At 40.2% G+C, this 17,345-nt stretch overlaps 2 protein-coding genes across 8 annotated transcripts in view; both read right to left on the bottom strand.

Annotated features, from left to right (window-relative positions):
* The window catches only part of DLG1 (discs large MAGUK scaffold protein 1), a 1,062,265-nt gene that overhangs the window by 269,039 nt on the left and 775,881 nt on the right, over nucleotides 1-17,345 (bottom strand). The window lies entirely within an intron of this gene.
* XKRX (XK related X-linked) overlaps nucleotides 1,555-17,345 on the bottom strand; it is a 44,236-nt gene continuing 28,445 nt past the window's right edge. Inside the window, exon 4 of the transcript XR_004625455.1 lies at nucleotides 1,555-4,250. The gene's annotated coding sequence lies outside the window, so the exon portion shown is untranslated. The remainder of the gene's footprint in view (nucleotides 4,251-17,345) is intronic.

Genomic DNA, 17,345 nt, shown 5'->3' on the forward strand with positions numbered 1-17,345 from the left:
GGGAGCTGCAGGCAGCCTGAGACAGGACTCCAACTCAGGACCCTGGGATCATGACCAAAGCCAAAGGCAGACACTTAACCAACTGAGCCACCCAGGTGCCCCGGAAGTTGGGCATCTTTTAACTCAACTATTGACCCTTTGAATTTTCTCTTTTGAAAAGTGACTCTTTTAGTTTTTGAACTTTATTTCTATTATTTTACTTTTCTATGTTTATAGAGTTGAGTACTCTTTAGAATCTGATACTAATCCTTGACTGGTTACATTTACGGTTTGTCTTATAATCCTCTCAGTAGTGTTTCCTGATAAATAGAAGTTCTTAATTTTCATGTACTCTGATTTATCGGTTTTTTCTTTTGTAATTTATACATATTTGTGTCTTCTTTTAGAAATCTTTTAATACCCAGAGATCATTAAGATATTCTTTTACATTTTCTTCTGAAAGTTTTCTATTTTTGCCTCTCACATTTGTTTTGACTCCATCTGGAGTTGATGTTTTTAAGTATGGTGTGAGGTAGGGGCCCAATTTACTATTTTTCCATATGGAAAACTAATTATGCAAGCACCATTTTTGAAAAGTACACTTTCTTCACTGATCTAAAATGTCAGTTCTATATACAGGTGGGTTTATTCTTGAACTCTTCAGCTTACCCCATGCCTCAGCCCTAATTCCTATGGTTTTATAATAAATCTTGACATTTGATAAGGCAAGTTTCCCTGCCTTGTTCTTTAAGAATGTTTTGGCTATTCTTGACCTTTTGCACTTCTATGTAAATTTTGGATTCAACTTCCCCTTCCACCTCCTTTGTTACATTTGTTGTTCAGTACTTTTTATTTTTTATAGGATTGTAAATTACACATTTTTAATTTTTAATTGTGGCTATTACATAAATGGGCAACTTATTTTTTACATATTGATTTTTATATCCAGCAATGTTGCCAAACTTACTTATTAATTCTAATAATATTTTTGTATTTAATGTTTTAGATTTTTATAAACTAAGTTATACTTTTGGTATAATAACAATTTTATTTCTACCTTCCTGATTCTTATATCTTTTCTTTCTTTCTTTCTTTCTTTCTTTCTTTTTTTTTTTTTTTTTTGCTTGCTGCACTCACTGGAACTTCCAATACTATGTTGAGCAAAGATAATATTAGCGATCTTCTAATTCTCAGTCTCAAAGGGAATTCTTTCAACATGTCACCCTTTTTTTTTGAAATTTTATTTATTTGAGAGAGAGAGAGTGAGGAAGAGCACAACCGGTGGGAAGAGGCAGAGGGAGAGGGAGATGGGAAGAGGCAGAGGGAGAGGGAGATGCAGACTCCCGCTGAGCAGGGCTCCCACTGAGCAGGGAGCCCTATGTGGGATTCAATCCCAGGACTCTGGGATTATGACCTGAGCCAAAGGCAGATGCTTAACCAGCTGAGCCACCCAGGTGCCCCAACATTTCACCCTTAAGTATGATGTTTGGTATAACTTTTTGTAGATACCTGGCTATATGTTCTTATTTTACTTTAGGCACAAAAGTGAATGTTTAAAATAAAAAAAGAAATCATAGCACATTTTTAACAGCTTTATTGAGATAAAATTTACATACCATAAAATTTCCTCATTGTAAGGGTACAGTTCAATGCATAGCACATTTTATATTTTAAAAAGCTGAAAAATCTCTTCACTATCACAAAACTCATAAAAACAACACTTTCATTAGCTTTCTAACATGCCTGCAACTTAGAGTCACAATGCTACGTGAAATTAGCACAGTGGGTGGTAAGGGGATTCCTGGAAGCCATTCCTACACTAAGCTAGCAATCAGTTAACTATACATGAAAGTATCAGTGAACCACGCTATATATATTCTCCTAAATCCAAACTACATATACCACCAACACAACTTCCACTAGCTCTATCCAGAAATACTCATGGCCGCTCCAGTGTGGCTTGACATGAGGGAAAGTATGACAGAGAGGAAGGAGGAGTAGAAAGAGACCATCATCTTAACCACGTGTGATAAAAATATCTTACTTTTGCAAATATTACAAAAGCACTTGACCATGCCCAAGACCACACCTTAAAAGAGAAACTAAAGCCTGCCCTTAGGAGAGTAACCAGGATGTTGTAATGATTTGAAACCATCTTATATTAGGAGGTGTTAAAGGATTTAGGGAATTTGGCCTGGAAAAGAGATTTGTCCAGAACATGAGCTTATCTACGTTTGGGTATCTTTTTGTGTGTGGGTTTTCTTTCTTTCTTTCTTTCTTTTTCTTGAGATTTAGTTTGTTTTGTATGTGGTCCCAAGAGGTCAACCTAAGACTGAGGGCTCTAAAGTAGTAATACATTTTTGTTCAATACAAAGCAAAATTTTCTAACACAGGTGTTCAGAGAAGTGAAGAGGTAACGAATTTCCTGTTATTTGAGATGCTTAAGGAAAAAGGAATGACTCCTTGCCAGCTATTTTATAGGGGGGATTTCAGTACCGGATGGTTAATTAAATGTCTTTGAAGTATGCTCCAATGTTGAGATCCCGTGATTCATAAGAGAATGATTTATAATCTAGATGACAATTTATGTATTATCTAAAGGATTATACATGCCACACTGAATAGAGCCTTGTGTCTGTGGTAAGGGGCCCCTATTCCCAATATCAGAGTACTAAGAAGTCAGTTGATAAATCGGTGGGCATGGAATCTGGGCAAAGAGAGTCTGATGATCTTAATGGAATATTATTAACAAACTACAGTAGCAAGATCAGTTGGGCCCTTTCAAAATAGGATTATATTAATCCAAATAAAATATTCATGCCCCAAATCTGAGGCTCCTCTTTCTTGGGCAATCCTGGACACACTAAAAAAATTCTTACCGTCAACCTCGCCCTTTTTTGTAAATTCTCCAAGAATTGCTTTCCTTCTTTTGGCTGTAGACCTTATAATACCTCCCCTCCCTTCTGTTTTACCAGACTGTCTTAATGTTTGCATTTCCCAGGTTTATAGATTGACAAGTTTGGGGTTGGCTACTTCCTGGAGACCTCTAGGGAGTACTTAAATGCCATCGGTAACTTATCCACAGTTACACTATAGGCTGTAGTCTTTCGGAAAGATTTCCTATAGACAGTTGATTCCACCCATCCTAGGTAGATGTTTGTAAATTGCAAACACAGAGCCCCTCCCTGACTTGCTTGCTCTGTCTTCTTCCTGATCACGCCTCTGTCATTGTTTGTCCCAAACTTATGTTTACAATTGTAACTTTTATACACCTTTTCCAGGAATTAATATGTAACAGTAATGGTCAGTACTGAACTACTTAACAGTTGAAACCATGTACTTAGGACACCCAGAAAAAAGCGTTCAAGAATTCTTCTAAGACTTTGATTGTTGGGGGGTGCCTGGCTGGCTCAGTTGGAAGAGCACATGACTCTTGATCTCGGGGCTGTGAGCTCAATCCCCATGTTGGGTGTAGAGAGGACCTAAAAGAATAAAAATCTTGAAGAAAAGAGAATTTGATTGTTGGTTTTCAAAAAGAAGGATTTAAGCAGTCATGATAAAAAAAACATGGTATTTGTATTTAATTTACCATTTATAACTGTAATTATTATTAATTGTTTTTAATTTGAATCCATAGAGGATGGTTTGGGAAAGACAGCCTTCTCTTTTTTAGAACTTAGAGCCTCTAAAGGTATTAATCTGGCCTTGATCACAGTGTCTAAAAATAAAACATCCCGTAATGATAATGTGGTATTGTTTAAAATGAATTATTTTATTATTTATTGTTCTTTTAAATTCTTTTCCCTATGTTGGATCACAACCAGACCTCACAAAGCGACCTCTATTGAAGACAACATGGAGTGATGAAGCTGAATTGAACTCCCAGGTCCCACTCAATATCAGTGTTGCCTTGGAAAAGTCTCACTTTTTTCGGCCTCAGTTTCTTCATCTGTAACTTAGTGTGTAGGTTCCTCATGGCAAAAATCTCCAAGTAGTAGTTTATATTAACAGACAGAAGGTGAGGTGGTTAGGCTTCCCTAGAGGCAGTGATCTGGTGTGGCATAGTGGCTAGAAACACAGATTTCAGAGCCAGTCTACCGGGATTTGAAGTCTGCCTCATTTCATTCATCCATAAAATGGGTTGTTGCAAGAATTAAATGAGTTAAAATATGTAAAGCAATTATAACAATGCACTCTTTAGTTGCTTGCTGCTCTGATCCCTGAGAAAATATAAGCAGAGGGCCTGAACCCAATGGTACTTTCTTTCATCACTGAAAAAGGAAACAGAAATTATTAATTTGAGGCCAACATTATATAAACTTTATAAGATTATGGAACGTTTGTCATTCCCTTGTATCTGTTAGCTTTATCCCCTGTTCCTCCAGAGTAGTTAGCAGATAAACCTTAAAATTAAATGAGCCTGTACGCTTGGCTTCAGTGGCAGCTAGGAAGTGGGGGAGGTAGAGAGACTGTGTCTCATTCTGCATTTAGGCTTAGAGAGACCGCTACCAAAAGGAGAGAAAACAGGGGTATCCCTGTGGCTACAAGGAAGAAGGAACATGGGGAGAAGACTAGTCCTGGAAAGGGGCTTGGGGACTCAATGATGGCAAGGTTCATGTGGTTCCCTGCCCTCCCTACATCCCTCACAGGGCTGTGGTGAGCATCAAATGAGCTTATGACTGTTTTTAAAAAATTTATTGTTTTATTAACATATAATGTATTATTCGTTTCAGGAGTACCGGTCTGTGATTCATCAGTCTTACACAATTCACAGTGGTCACCATAGCACATACCCTCGCCAATGTCCATCACCCAGCCACCCCATCCCTCCCACCCCCTCCACTACAGCAACCCTCAGTTTGTTTCCTGAGATTAAGATACGACAGTGCTTTTTAAGCTGAGAAGTGTTACAGAGACATCACGTTAAAAAGCAGTGAGTGCTTTCATTTTACAACTATTACATTGGAAAGCTGCACTCAAAACTGTGTATTGTTGAAAGATAAACTGAGGCATATTAAAAATATTGACAGTTAATGTGAACAAAGATCAATCTAATCAGGCAGCACACCAAACCAGAACTGGTTAGGAGCCCTCCCCGAGCAGGGGCGAGGGGAATAACTCCCGTAGAGAAGGTACAGAAGCAAAGAAAGGAAATTATTTGATTGACTATAGCTTAAAGCCTAGTTGGCTGTTTGTGATTGGTTGTCATCAGGTTTCTATTTCTTTTTTTTTAAAGATTTTATTTATTTATTTGACAGAGAGAGAGGGAACACAAGGAGGGGGAGTGGGGGAGGAAGAAGCAGGCTTCCCAGCAGAGGAGGGAGCCCAATGTGGGGCTCAATCCCAGGAACCCAGGATCACCTCCTGAGCCGAAGGCAGACGCTTAAGGACTGAGCCACCCAGGCACCCCTAGGTTTCTATTTCTTCACCTTGAGGCTTTTACAGGCAGAGGTTTTAGTTTGTTTATATAGGCCACCAAAGCATTAGAGTCACCTCAGTCTAATGGCCTCCTTGTTTAATTAAACAATAGGTAAGACCTGTTCAACTCCATGAACTCAGCTCAGTGTTTCAATATTGTCAGAACAATAGTCAAACTTCAAGATTGACTGGGCAAGTTCTGCCTCTTCCAGGAAGCCTTCTCTGAACACATCAACAATCACACCACACCCTCTTCTAATTTTCATAGGAGTTCCTCTTGTCTTCTTAGGGCTCCTGCAGTCTGTGAAACCTTCTACTGTTATTTACCTTTCTCTGAATAAATCCTGTCTCATCCAGACGGCCCCCTATGGCAGAGCAGAAAGCTTTCTTTTTTTTTTTTTAATGTTTTTTTTATTATATTATGTTAGTCACCATACAGTACATCCCTGGTTTCTGATGTAAAGTTCGATGATTCATTAGTTGTATATAACACCCAGTGCTCCATGCAATACGTGCCCTCCTTACTACCCACCACCAGCCCATCCCATTCCCCCACCCCCCTCCCCTCTGAAGCCCTCAGTTTGTTTCTCAGAGTCCATAGTCTCTCATGCTTTCTATTCATAGGTGCTCAAAAAATACTTGTCAAGTGATGGCATGGTAGGCAGTATAATGGCCTCCCAAAGATGTCCACATCCTGATCCCTGGAACCTGTGAATATGTCACCTTATATAGCAAAGGGGAATTAAGGTTGCAGGTGGAATTAAGGATGCTGATCAGCTGACCTTAAAACGGGGAGGTTATCCTGGATTATGCAGATGAGCCTGATGTAATCACAAGGACCCTTAAAAGTGGAAGGAGGCAGAATAGGTCAGAATGATATAATGTGAGAACATGAACCTCTGTTGCAGGCTTCGAAGAAGGAGGAAAGGGGCCAAGAGCCGAGGAACGTAGGCAGCCTCAAGAAGCTGGAAAAGGAAGGAAATGCCTTCTCCCCTAGAACCTACAGAAAGGAATACAGCCCTGACAATACCTTGATTTTAGCTTAGTGAGACCCACTGCAGCTTTCTAACATCCAAAAGGATAAGCCACCAAGCTTGCAGCAATAGGAAACTAATACAGATGGCAAGAAATGACTTTTCTGTGACTGTATTCTGTGGCTCTGAACTTCCTACTCAGCCCAAGAAGATAAAGCCTCAAGTTTTCAGAGCTCAAGGTTGAGAGTCTGTAGTTCCTGTTATTAACATAACATGTGCTATGAGGGAAATGAGTTAGAACTATTTTGGTTGCAAGCAAAGCACGATATAAATGACTGGTCTTTCTAATAAGGAAAGGTAACTTCTTTAAAAAATGTTTTTCTTTGTTGTATTAGAAATATTTAGCTCATTCTGGGGGTAAAGGAACTCTCCCAAAACAGGATGCAAATATTTGCCCTCCCTTCCAGAGAGCACAAGGTGAGACTACCTAAATTTTGAAAACTGAGCATTTCTTGCTGTCAGGAAAAGGGTTTTTGAGTGTTAAAAATTGAGACTCTGGTTTCAGGCTCTTCACCATGGGTTATATCAGAAAGGAAACCTTGATTTTCTTGGTAAAGAAAATAGAACTGGGGGCCTTCAGGTCAGGTCACAATCCCAGGCCCTGGGATGGAGCCCCACTTTGGGTTCCCTGCTGGCGAGGAGCCTGCTTCTCCCTCTCCTCCCAGCTCTTGCTATCTCTGTCGCTATCTCTGTCTCTCTCTCTCAAATAAACAAATAAAATCTTTAAAAAAAGAAAAGAAAGTAGAGCTGGGTTTGGGATAGAGAGGAGGCATCTTGAAATGCAGGGAGGATTTGCAGCGGGGGGAGACAAGGAAGAGAACTACTGGATACGTTAGGGAAAGTGGCCCGGGTGTTCTGGGGCTCAATCCTAGAAAGCTGTCCCCCCCACCTATAGCTAATCAAGTGCGCTAAGAGCCACCCCAAAAGACAAAACCTGCACCTAGAACCTGTGCCCATTGGTCTTCCAGTCTGCACATGCACGGGAACATGATTCCATTCTGCCCAATGCTTTACCAGCCGACTACCCTGTGGGAGGGAGCAATGCCTGGACTTCAGTGAGATTTTTTTTTTAATTGTGCTAGAATGCACACAACCTAAAATTCTCCATTTTAACCATTTTAAAATGTACAACTTAGTGGCACATGGTACATTCACAACACTATACAGCCATAACCAGTCTCCACCATCGTTTCACAGTGTATACAAGTATCAAATCACCACGTGTACACCTGAAACAAATCTGTTATATGTCAATTATACCTCAAGCGAAAAAAAAGAAAAAAAAGATTTTTCCCTGTCACCAACCACCTATTCCTGGCAGCTATGTCCCCACAGTACCGACAAACACCACTTGTTGAAGCTCCTCCTCCAAGAATCTCTTATGCTCCTACAAATCTGGCTGGATATGCCAAGGATTCAAGGCCCCGACCTGCTCTTTGCCCAAGCCATTTCTCAGACTTATATTTGCAGCAAGCAGACTTGAGAGATGAGGTAACACCTCCCCACAGACAAAAAGTGGGCTTGCTTCTGCTTTGCTATAAATCAGCGAATCCCCCAAGCTGAGTGTTCCTTGGCCACAAAGCAAACCCATTCCATGCATCTCATCTGCCTGACCCTACCCTAACCTGTTTACACCTCCCCTGTGGGACTTGAGAGGCATGGGGAACCCACATAAACCAACATGAAGCTCATGCTACCTGCTGTGCCATGGGTGATAAAGTCCAATGTCTCTGATCCAGGAGTATTCCGGTCTTTGCCAGCATCCATGACACATGCCATCTTACTTATTAGCCTGTAAGTAAGGTAAAATCCTGGACCCTTCGGTTCTTTTTTTTTTTAAGATTTTTATCTATCTATTTATTTATTTATTTGAGAGAGAGAGAATGAGCGAGCACAGAGGCAGAGGGAGAGGGAGAGGAAGAGGCAGACCCCACTGAGCAGGGAGCCTGATACGGAGCTGGATCCTAGGACCCCGGGATCATGACCTGAGCCGAAGGCAGACACTTACCTGACTGAGCCACCCAGGCGCCCCACGGACCATTCCATTCTTGACACCTATAATCTGTAGATATCTATAAGGGTAGTGAGGGTGAGCACGCACATCTGCTCTGGGACGGAATGTGAACTGAGGTAACTTAAACCCTAAGGCTGGGACACAGCATTTTGGTATTTTAAAACGTCTCTTTATGAAGTATTATTATTTAACCATAGAACTCTTGCGTATTTTTCTGTATATTTATTCCTAAAAATTTATATTTATAATTGCCTGACAATTTGAATGATGTTTTAGACTTCATCTTTATCTGTCATTTATATAGGATTTAACTGATATATTTATTTTGTATCCAAGAACCTAGCTTAATGTTTTAAAATTCTAATATCTAATCTGGATATCCTTTGATTGTTACAGTGTGAAAGTTGATGAAGTTTGTGGCACCTTATAAAAAATTATTTTTGGGGTGCCTAGGTAGCTCAGTTGGTCAAGACTCCAACTCTTGATTTTGGCTCAGGTCATGAACTCAGGGTCATGAGATCACGCCCCGTGTTGGGCTCTGTGCTCATCAGGGAGTCTGCTTGAGATTCTCTCTCTCTCCCCCTGCCCCTCCCCCCACATGCATGCACTTGTATGCTCTCTTGTGCTTTCTTTCAAAAAAAACTTTTTATTTTTATTTTTTATTTTTTTAAGATTTCATGTATTTATTAGAGAAAGAGATAGAGAAAAAGCATGAGCAGGGGCAGGGGAGAAACAGACTCCCCACTGAACAGGGAGCCTGAAGCAGGGCTTGATCCAAGATGCTGAGATCATGACCCGAGCTGAAGGCAGACACTTAACTGACTGAGCCACTGAATAAAAATTTTAAAAAATCATTATTACTTAATGCAGGTTAGACAATATTTTTCAAACTATAAGGTCTATAGAGTAAAATATAAGGAAAGAAGTCCTAGGTGATGAAAAGACTGTGATCAACCAAACTATGCTATCCAATTTTGATGATTTTCATTCATCATAGAAAATTCAATTTTATATTTGGTATTTATTGAATACTTGTCATACACAAGGTTTGAGGAAGTCAGAGATGAATGAGACATAGTCTTTTCCTTCAATGAGGTCACAGTGTAGCAGGACGGATGAAAGGAGTGGCTTTAATGTTCTATTTATGTGGAAGCCACTGACTTCATAGTCTACTATTCATTTATCCCTCTAGGCTCCAGTGTTTTTTCTTTCATTATTGCTTATTTTCTCACCCTTGTAATTCAAAGAACAGAAACCAACTCAAAGTACTGCAAGAATAAAGAGGGCCTATTTTCAGGTGTATTTTCTCTGTTATTTCTACGGATTACTTTCCCTCTCACCTCTACACTGTCTCTGTTCTCTCACCAGTGTTCCTGAAAATAGAATTTGATTGGCTGAGCCTTTCTTATGCTACAGGCCAGATGTGTGTGGTTGCCGGCCATTCTATTGGATGGGATTGCCTATCCTTCAGTTATGTTATCATCCAATCAGTTAATGTGACTATTAGTGCAGGACGTGGCCACTGAAGCAGGCGGAGGATATGAAAAGACTAGAGTATAGGTATGGCATAAGTAGAGCAAACAATCATTTACATCTCTAGTATGCAAATTTATCTCTTGAGGAGCCCATTTTTGTTCCTATAAATGGGCATGAGAATAAGCCATATAGAGGCACCTGGGTGGCTCAGTCAGTTAAGTGGCTGCCTTCAGCCCAGGTCATGATCTCAGGCTCCTGAGATCAAGCCCCACATCGGACTTTCTACTGAGTGGGAAGTCTGTGTCTCCCCTGTGCGCGCTCTTGCTCTCTCTCGCTCTCTCTCTCAAATAAATAAAATCTTTTAAAAAAACTTTTAAAAAGAGAGAATAAGCCATATAAAATACTTTGTGCTGTGAGTTGAAGGCCTAAACCAACAGTTTTAAATAGTTTCAATTCTACCAAAACGAAGAAATTAAAGAAAAATTATTGGGTGAAATACTGGGAAAACAGTATCAGGATTCTTGTTTGTCCCTCACTGTTAAACAAAACACTTTAATTTACAGCTTTCATGTATGATATGAAGTCTGTAATTGCTTGAAATTGTCACCTGGCTCTTGTAAAGGGTTCAGTCTATACTTTCAGTCTTCATTATCAGAAAAGATACCTAGCTCTTCATTGGTCCGCTGGGAAGGATCTGGATATGGAAAGTGACCCAGCGCAGCATCCAAGTCATGCCAAAAATGCCAGGAATCCAAAACCACATAGTCATACAGAAGAACTCTGCCGGGGTCTGCTGGGACCTGTTCAGCTGGAGAAACTGGGTATACCACAGCTCGATATGCGCACCACCCCCGGTGTGTTGGAGTCCACCACCTCCAACTGCCAGGGAGCCGCCTCTCAAGAAATGGCCTCCAACGTGAATGAAAGATGCCAGCAGCATCAGAGCTGACATGTCAGCCCACGTCCCCACCACAGTCCCCAGACTGCCAATATCAGGATTCTTTAAGCTTTGGTAAATACCAAGCAACATACTATCATGTCTAGATCTCTTACTTCACTTCCTTTGGAATTGCAACTCCTTTGTACATAACCATGAAATAGCTGGTCATTTGACAGTTTCATGGTTCCACTTCTAAAATAAGACAATGCTGTTTTTAATGAGACCAGTGCAGGTGAGAGGTAGAACAGAAAGTATAAGTAGGTCAGGTAGGCAGTCTCCTATAGTGTATAATATTTTGAGAAATTCAAAATTATATTGTTCCTCCCCACTGCACTAAAAAAATATCATTTTAATTAGTCTGTTATAGGGCAAGACATTCTTACCATTGATTAAACTCCATTGTTACCTTGTGCTGGTGGAGGAGGGGGTGGGGGTGGTCTTCTGCTCAAGAGAGAGAGAGAAAAAAGTAACTAATCAATCCACTATCACCTGCTATTCATTATATTTTCACAGTGCAGTCCAGAGAGAAAGGGACGTAAGATAGGTAAATTTGACGGCAAGGTAAAATGAGAAAGATCTGTAACTGGGGCTTCTGGCAAACAATGAGGGTAGTGAAAATGGGGTACTATAGCAGAGAGCTTTAGAAGACGGGTGCCTTGGGTGTTTGGAGGTGGGCTGAGGCATAAGTGAAGGGAAGCTTGAAGACCCACTTGATCTACTTTATAATGCCCTCTCCAGACCTACAGAATCAAAATTTTCATTTTAACAGGATCACCAGGTGGTTCATGTGCACATTAAATTTGAGAAGTATTGCTTTAAGGGATCTACAACCCACAAGGGCTCAAACAACCATTGACTTAAGCAGTTTCGGAAAAAGATTAAATGGAAAAAATCTGGGAATTGATCTCACAAAATGGTTTAATTGAATTCCTTCTCCCTTTATTTGACAAAATTTGTCTTTTAAGAAATAGTTTAGAAACTAAACCTCCTTCTCCTCTTGCTTTAATCTTCCCAGATCACAAACCACAAACAATCCCCTTTTTTATTACAGGAAAACTATAAGTTTAGGTGAATAAACTTTGAAGATTCCGGTTAGAGTCCTCTTATGACCGTTAAGGAAATATGAAAACAAACAATAGTCAAAAACCCCCAAGAGACTTTGATTAAATATCACTTTATCTTAGCACCTGTCATAGCTCATACAGCCCAGAGCAGGGAGGCAGGTGGGAGGTCATTAGTTTCAACCTGCGCAGGTCAGAACTCAGAATGTACAATTCTTTTTTAAAAGCTTTGAAGAACAAAATATAACCATTGCTCTGACTTAAGATTCTTTATTTAGATATCTCAATTAGAAGTTCCTTGGTCTTTTCTGAGCAAGTTGATCCAATGAAAGGGATCCCTTTTTTTCCTAATGAACAGCCCAGCCACGCCCATAAATGTGTGCCTGCTGGAACCGAAAAGAATTAGCCAGGCTGGAGAGAGAGCAGAAAGTGGACAGTCTTTGAGGGAAGATTGAAAATGTGCCTCTGCCTTGGAACTGACCTTTCTTCACTCTGAATTTTTGCTGCCCTCAAGTTGTTTCCTGGTAGTCCAAGCAGAGGGAAAACAGGTAACTCTCGGAGAGAGGAGTAATATTGTTTTATTGTTTTATAATTGATCTCTTACAGATTAGTTTACTTCAAGGTGGAGATAGTGTGTGAATATCTTGAAGATTATCTTGGGATTAGTTCCATTTTCTTAGGGAAAACTTGATTCTCCTGGGTTTTCCAGAGACTATATCAGATAATCTCAAAGTGAACACTTGCTCTTTCAATGTTCGTTCAACGAACATTTATTAAATATTTACTCTCTGACAGATACTGTGTTAGGTGTTGATGATATAGCAGTAAATACGATGAACAAGCTCCTTGTCCTCATGGAATTTATATTCTGGTGGGAGGGACAGATTAAAAAGAAGTAAAAATAAATCTATTTCATGTAGGGATGGATGTTATGACAAAAATTGAAACAGGTAAGGGGGTAGAGAATGATGTGTGTGTGTGTGTGTATGTGTGTGTGTGTGTGTGTGGTGGAGGGGCTATTTTAGATAGAGTGATCAGGGAAGACATTTTTGAGGGGATTACATATGAGATGACACTTGTATGCTGAGAAGGGTACAGTCATGCTTCTTTGGGGTTCTAGATGGAAGGACTAATATGTATAAAGTACCTGAGGTGGAAATGAGCTTGGTATGCTAGACGAACAGAAAGAAGGCCAACGTGATGCACTGAATTGTGTCTCAAAAAATTCATATGTTGAAGGCATAACCCCCAGGACCCCAGCATGTGACCTTATTTAATGTAGTTCAGACAAAGCGGTACTGGAGTAGAGTGGGCTTTTAATCCCACGTGACTGCTGTCCTTACAAAAAGGAGGAAATCTGAACACAGACATGCACACACGGAGAACACCATATAAAGATGAAGGCAGAGATCAGGACAATGCTTCTATAAGCCAAGGAATACCCAATATTGCCCCTCAGGCCCCCAGAAGCTAGGGAGCCAGGCCAGGCATGGAACAGATTCTTTTTCACAGCTCTCAGAAGGAACTAACCCTGCCGACATCTTGATCTCAAACTTATAGCCTACCGAAGTGTAAGACAACACATTTTTGCTGGTTAAGCCACTCATTGCACCTGGTTGTGGCAGCCCTAGCAAACTGATACAGCCAGTGCTGCTGAGAAAAATCGGGAATAGGTGGTGAGAGTTGAGGTCAGAGAGGTAAATAAAAGATTGCCTAGGGCCTTGCAGGCCTTTGCAAATGTGTTGCGAATGGACCTAAACCTGGTGTTTCGGGTAGTTTTAGGTAGCCCCTGAAGATTCGAGGTAGATGAGGGCTGTAGATTACCTCCCCGACAACCTCCTTACTACAGTATATTACAATGAAGGTAACTGTCAGATTGAATTATATGACACATACAGTTATTGGCAATTAGGGACTGAAACAGTCAATACCTGCTCTCTGACCTTTAGGAACTCCAGCAAGATCTGCCTATCTTCTGGGTGAAGCAGTAAAATCTTCTATCGAGTGGTATATATCCATTATCTATTGCTGTGCTATAAATTACCCCCAAAATTTAGTGCCTTAAACCAACAGACATTTAATATCCCACATCGTTTCTATGTATCATGAATCTGGAAGCACCTTAGTTGGGGGATTCTGGCTGAGAGTCTCTCATGAGGTTTGCAGTCAAGAGGATGGCTACGGTGGTAGTCATCTGAAGGCTTGAATGGGCTGGGGTATCTGCTTCCAAGGTGGTTCACTCATATGCCTAACAAGTTAGTGTTAGGTGTTGGCAGGAGCTCTCAGTTACCTTACCACGTGTTATAAGAACATGCAAGCTCAGAAAAATCATCCAAGATAGAGCAAGACAGAAGCTGCAATAGCTTTTCTAACCTAGCCTTGGAAGTCACACTCTGACATTTCCATAATATCCTAGTGGTTACACAGTTGTCCCTATTCAATGTGTGAAGGAACTACACAAGGAAGGAATCACTGGGAACCATCTGGCAGGCTGGCTACAACATAGCAGGATAAAGGACTCCACAGAGTCTGAGGTGGAGAATGCCACTCTGAAGAGTGGAGCTGTTGGGCTGACTTGCCAGATTTTTAGACTCTCTTCATGCAAGGGTGGTAGGACCTAGACAAGATTTCTAGCCACTCCATGTATTTTGAACACAATTCATTTCACCAGGGAAATATTATTTTTTACATCTCTTATGCTTATTAATGGAGTCTGTGGTGCAAGGTTTCCTCAGATCCTGTGGGTAGAATTCAGGGGGACTGTGGAATTTGATGGGAACAATTATGCCTTTATTTTTACCAATTTCTAACTGAATATAGTCAACAAACCACAGTTTTATTAGCAGTATCTGAGACTTTGTCATCAATACATATCAAAAATGTTTTCACCTCACATTACAGCTGTTGCCTATATCACAAAAGTTCATTTATGTTCATCACTATTTCAAAATTATGGTAAGTATTAGAGCTACTGCTAGCTCTTGTTATTTGCTGGGTTAGTAAAGAAGCACATGTATTAATATGTCAAAATTGTATCTTTAATATTTTGATAATTGCTTTACAACACAATTGGTTTTAATTATAATCTTATGTGTTCTATCTTGTGCATTAAAAACATGTCTCTCATTTCTCCAAAGAAGACATACAAATGGCCAACAGATACATGAAAAAATGCTCAACATCACTTGGCATCAGGGAAATACAAATCAAAACCACAAGGACATACCACCTCACACTGGTCAGAATGGCTACAATTAACAAGTCAGGAAATGACATATGTTGGCAAGGATGTGGAGAAAGGGGACCCTCTTACACTGTTGGTGGGAACGCAAGCTGGTGCAGCCACTCTGGAGAACAATATGGAGGTTCCTCAAAAAGTTGAAAATAGAGCTACCCTATGACCCAGCAATTGTACTACTGGGTATTTACCCCAAAGATAAAAATGTAGTGATCCAAAGGGGCGCCCCAATGTTTATAGCAGCCATGTCCATAATACCCAAACTATGGAAAGAGCCCAGGTATCTATCGACAGATGAATGGATAAAGAAGATGTGGTGTATATACACAATGGAATATTATGCAGTCATCAAAAAAATGAAATCTTGCCATTTGCAATGATGTGGATAGAACTAGAGGGTATTATTGCTAAGCGAAATAAGTCAATCCGAGAAAGACAATTATCATATGATCTCACTCATATGTGGAATTTAAAAAGCAAAACAGAGGATCATAGGGGAAGAGAGGAAAAAACAAAACAATATGAAATCAGAGAAGGAGACAAATCATAAGAGACTCTTAATCATAGGAAACAATCTGGGGTTCCTGGAGGGAAAGGGGTAGAGGGATGGGGACTGGGTGATGGACATTAAGGAGGGCATGTGATGTAATGAGCAGTGGGTGTTATATAAGACTGATGAATCATAGGCCTGTACCTCTGAAACCAATAATACATTACATGTTAACTAATTGAATTTAAATTAAAAAATGTTTAAAAATAAAAATGAAATAAAAACACGTCTCTGAAAAAGGTTCACCAGTTGGCCAAAGGGGCCCGTGGCACAAAGAAAGTTTAAGTACTTCCGCTTTAGCACAGGTTCAGATAGGAAAATGCAAACATCTGGATGTAGCTAACTTTGGGTTAAGGATACCTGAGTAGGAGCTTTTTTTAAAAAAGATTTTAGTTATTTATATGTCAGAAAGAGAGAGAGCACAAGTGGGGGGCAGGGAGCAGCAGACTGTGGACTCTGGGAAGCAAACTGAGGGCTTCTGAGGGGAGCAGGGTGGAGGGATTGGCTAGCCCGGTGATGGGTAGTAAGGAGGGCACATATTGCATGGTGCACTGGGTGTTATACGCAAGTAATGAATCATGGAACTTTACATCAAAAACTAGTGATGTACTGTATGGTGACTAACATAATATAATTAAAAATATTATTAAAAAAAAGATACCCGAGTAGGAGCCTTTTTTTTTTTTAAGATTTTAGTTATTTATTTGTCAGAGAGAGAGAGCACAAGCAGGGGGACGGGGAGCAGCAGGCAGAGGGAGAGGCAGGCTCCCCGCTGAAGAAGGAGACCAAATCAGGACGTGATCCACAGACTCTGGGATCATGACCTGAGCTGAAGGCAGACACTGAGCCATCCAGGTGTCCCTTGAGAAGGATCTTTTAAGTGCTAACTAACCACTCCAGAGTGTATATCCCTGCCTAGGATAATTCAAATGTTAATTAACCACCCTCAGGGTGTGGATTAAAACTAATTTACAATGAGTTTGTAAATTGTTTGTAAGTATGAATAAACTTTGCCTGTTTCTCCTCCACTCCAAAATATAAATTAACATGTTTACCTGGAATGTATTTTAACTATTTTTGTGTAGCGTAAGCTGAAACATGCACATTTTGTACGTTGTGCTTTTTCTTTCGAGGGACATATGCAGTGTGATCCAGTTGTTTTCCATCATTTGGTTGTGCTGACCTAGGAATGTTGATCATATCAAACATTAAATTTTAAAATGCCCACTCTTTTAATTAAAATTGATTTTTTAAAAAGATGCATTTATTTATTTGACAGAGAGAGAGTGCACTCACAAGTACGGGGAGCAGCAAGCAGAGGCAGAGGGAGAAGAAGACTCCCCGCTGAGCAGGGAGCCAGAAGTTGGGCTCCACTCCAGGACTCTGGGAGCTGGGATCATGACCAGAGCCAGAGGCAGACTCTTAATCCACTGAGCCACCCAGGTGCCCCTAATTAAAATTAACTTGGAAATGGTTATGGGAATATGTGCTGTGAGGTGATCTGAAATTTGTAATATTTTTGTCATGAACTGTACTGCTAATTATTTTTTTAATGTTTTTTTATTTTATTATGTTAGTCACCATACAGTACATCCCTGGTTTCTGATGTAAAGCTCGATGATTCATTAGTTGCAT

This window comes from Ailuropoda melanoleuca, chromosome 1 (genome assembly GCF_002007445.2).
Source record: "Ailuropoda melanoleuca isolate Jingjing chromosome 1, ASM200744v2, whole genome shotgun sequence".
Taxonomy (NCBI): Eukaryota; Metazoa; Chordata; class Mammalia; order Carnivora; family Ursidae; genus Ailuropoda; species Ailuropoda melanoleuca.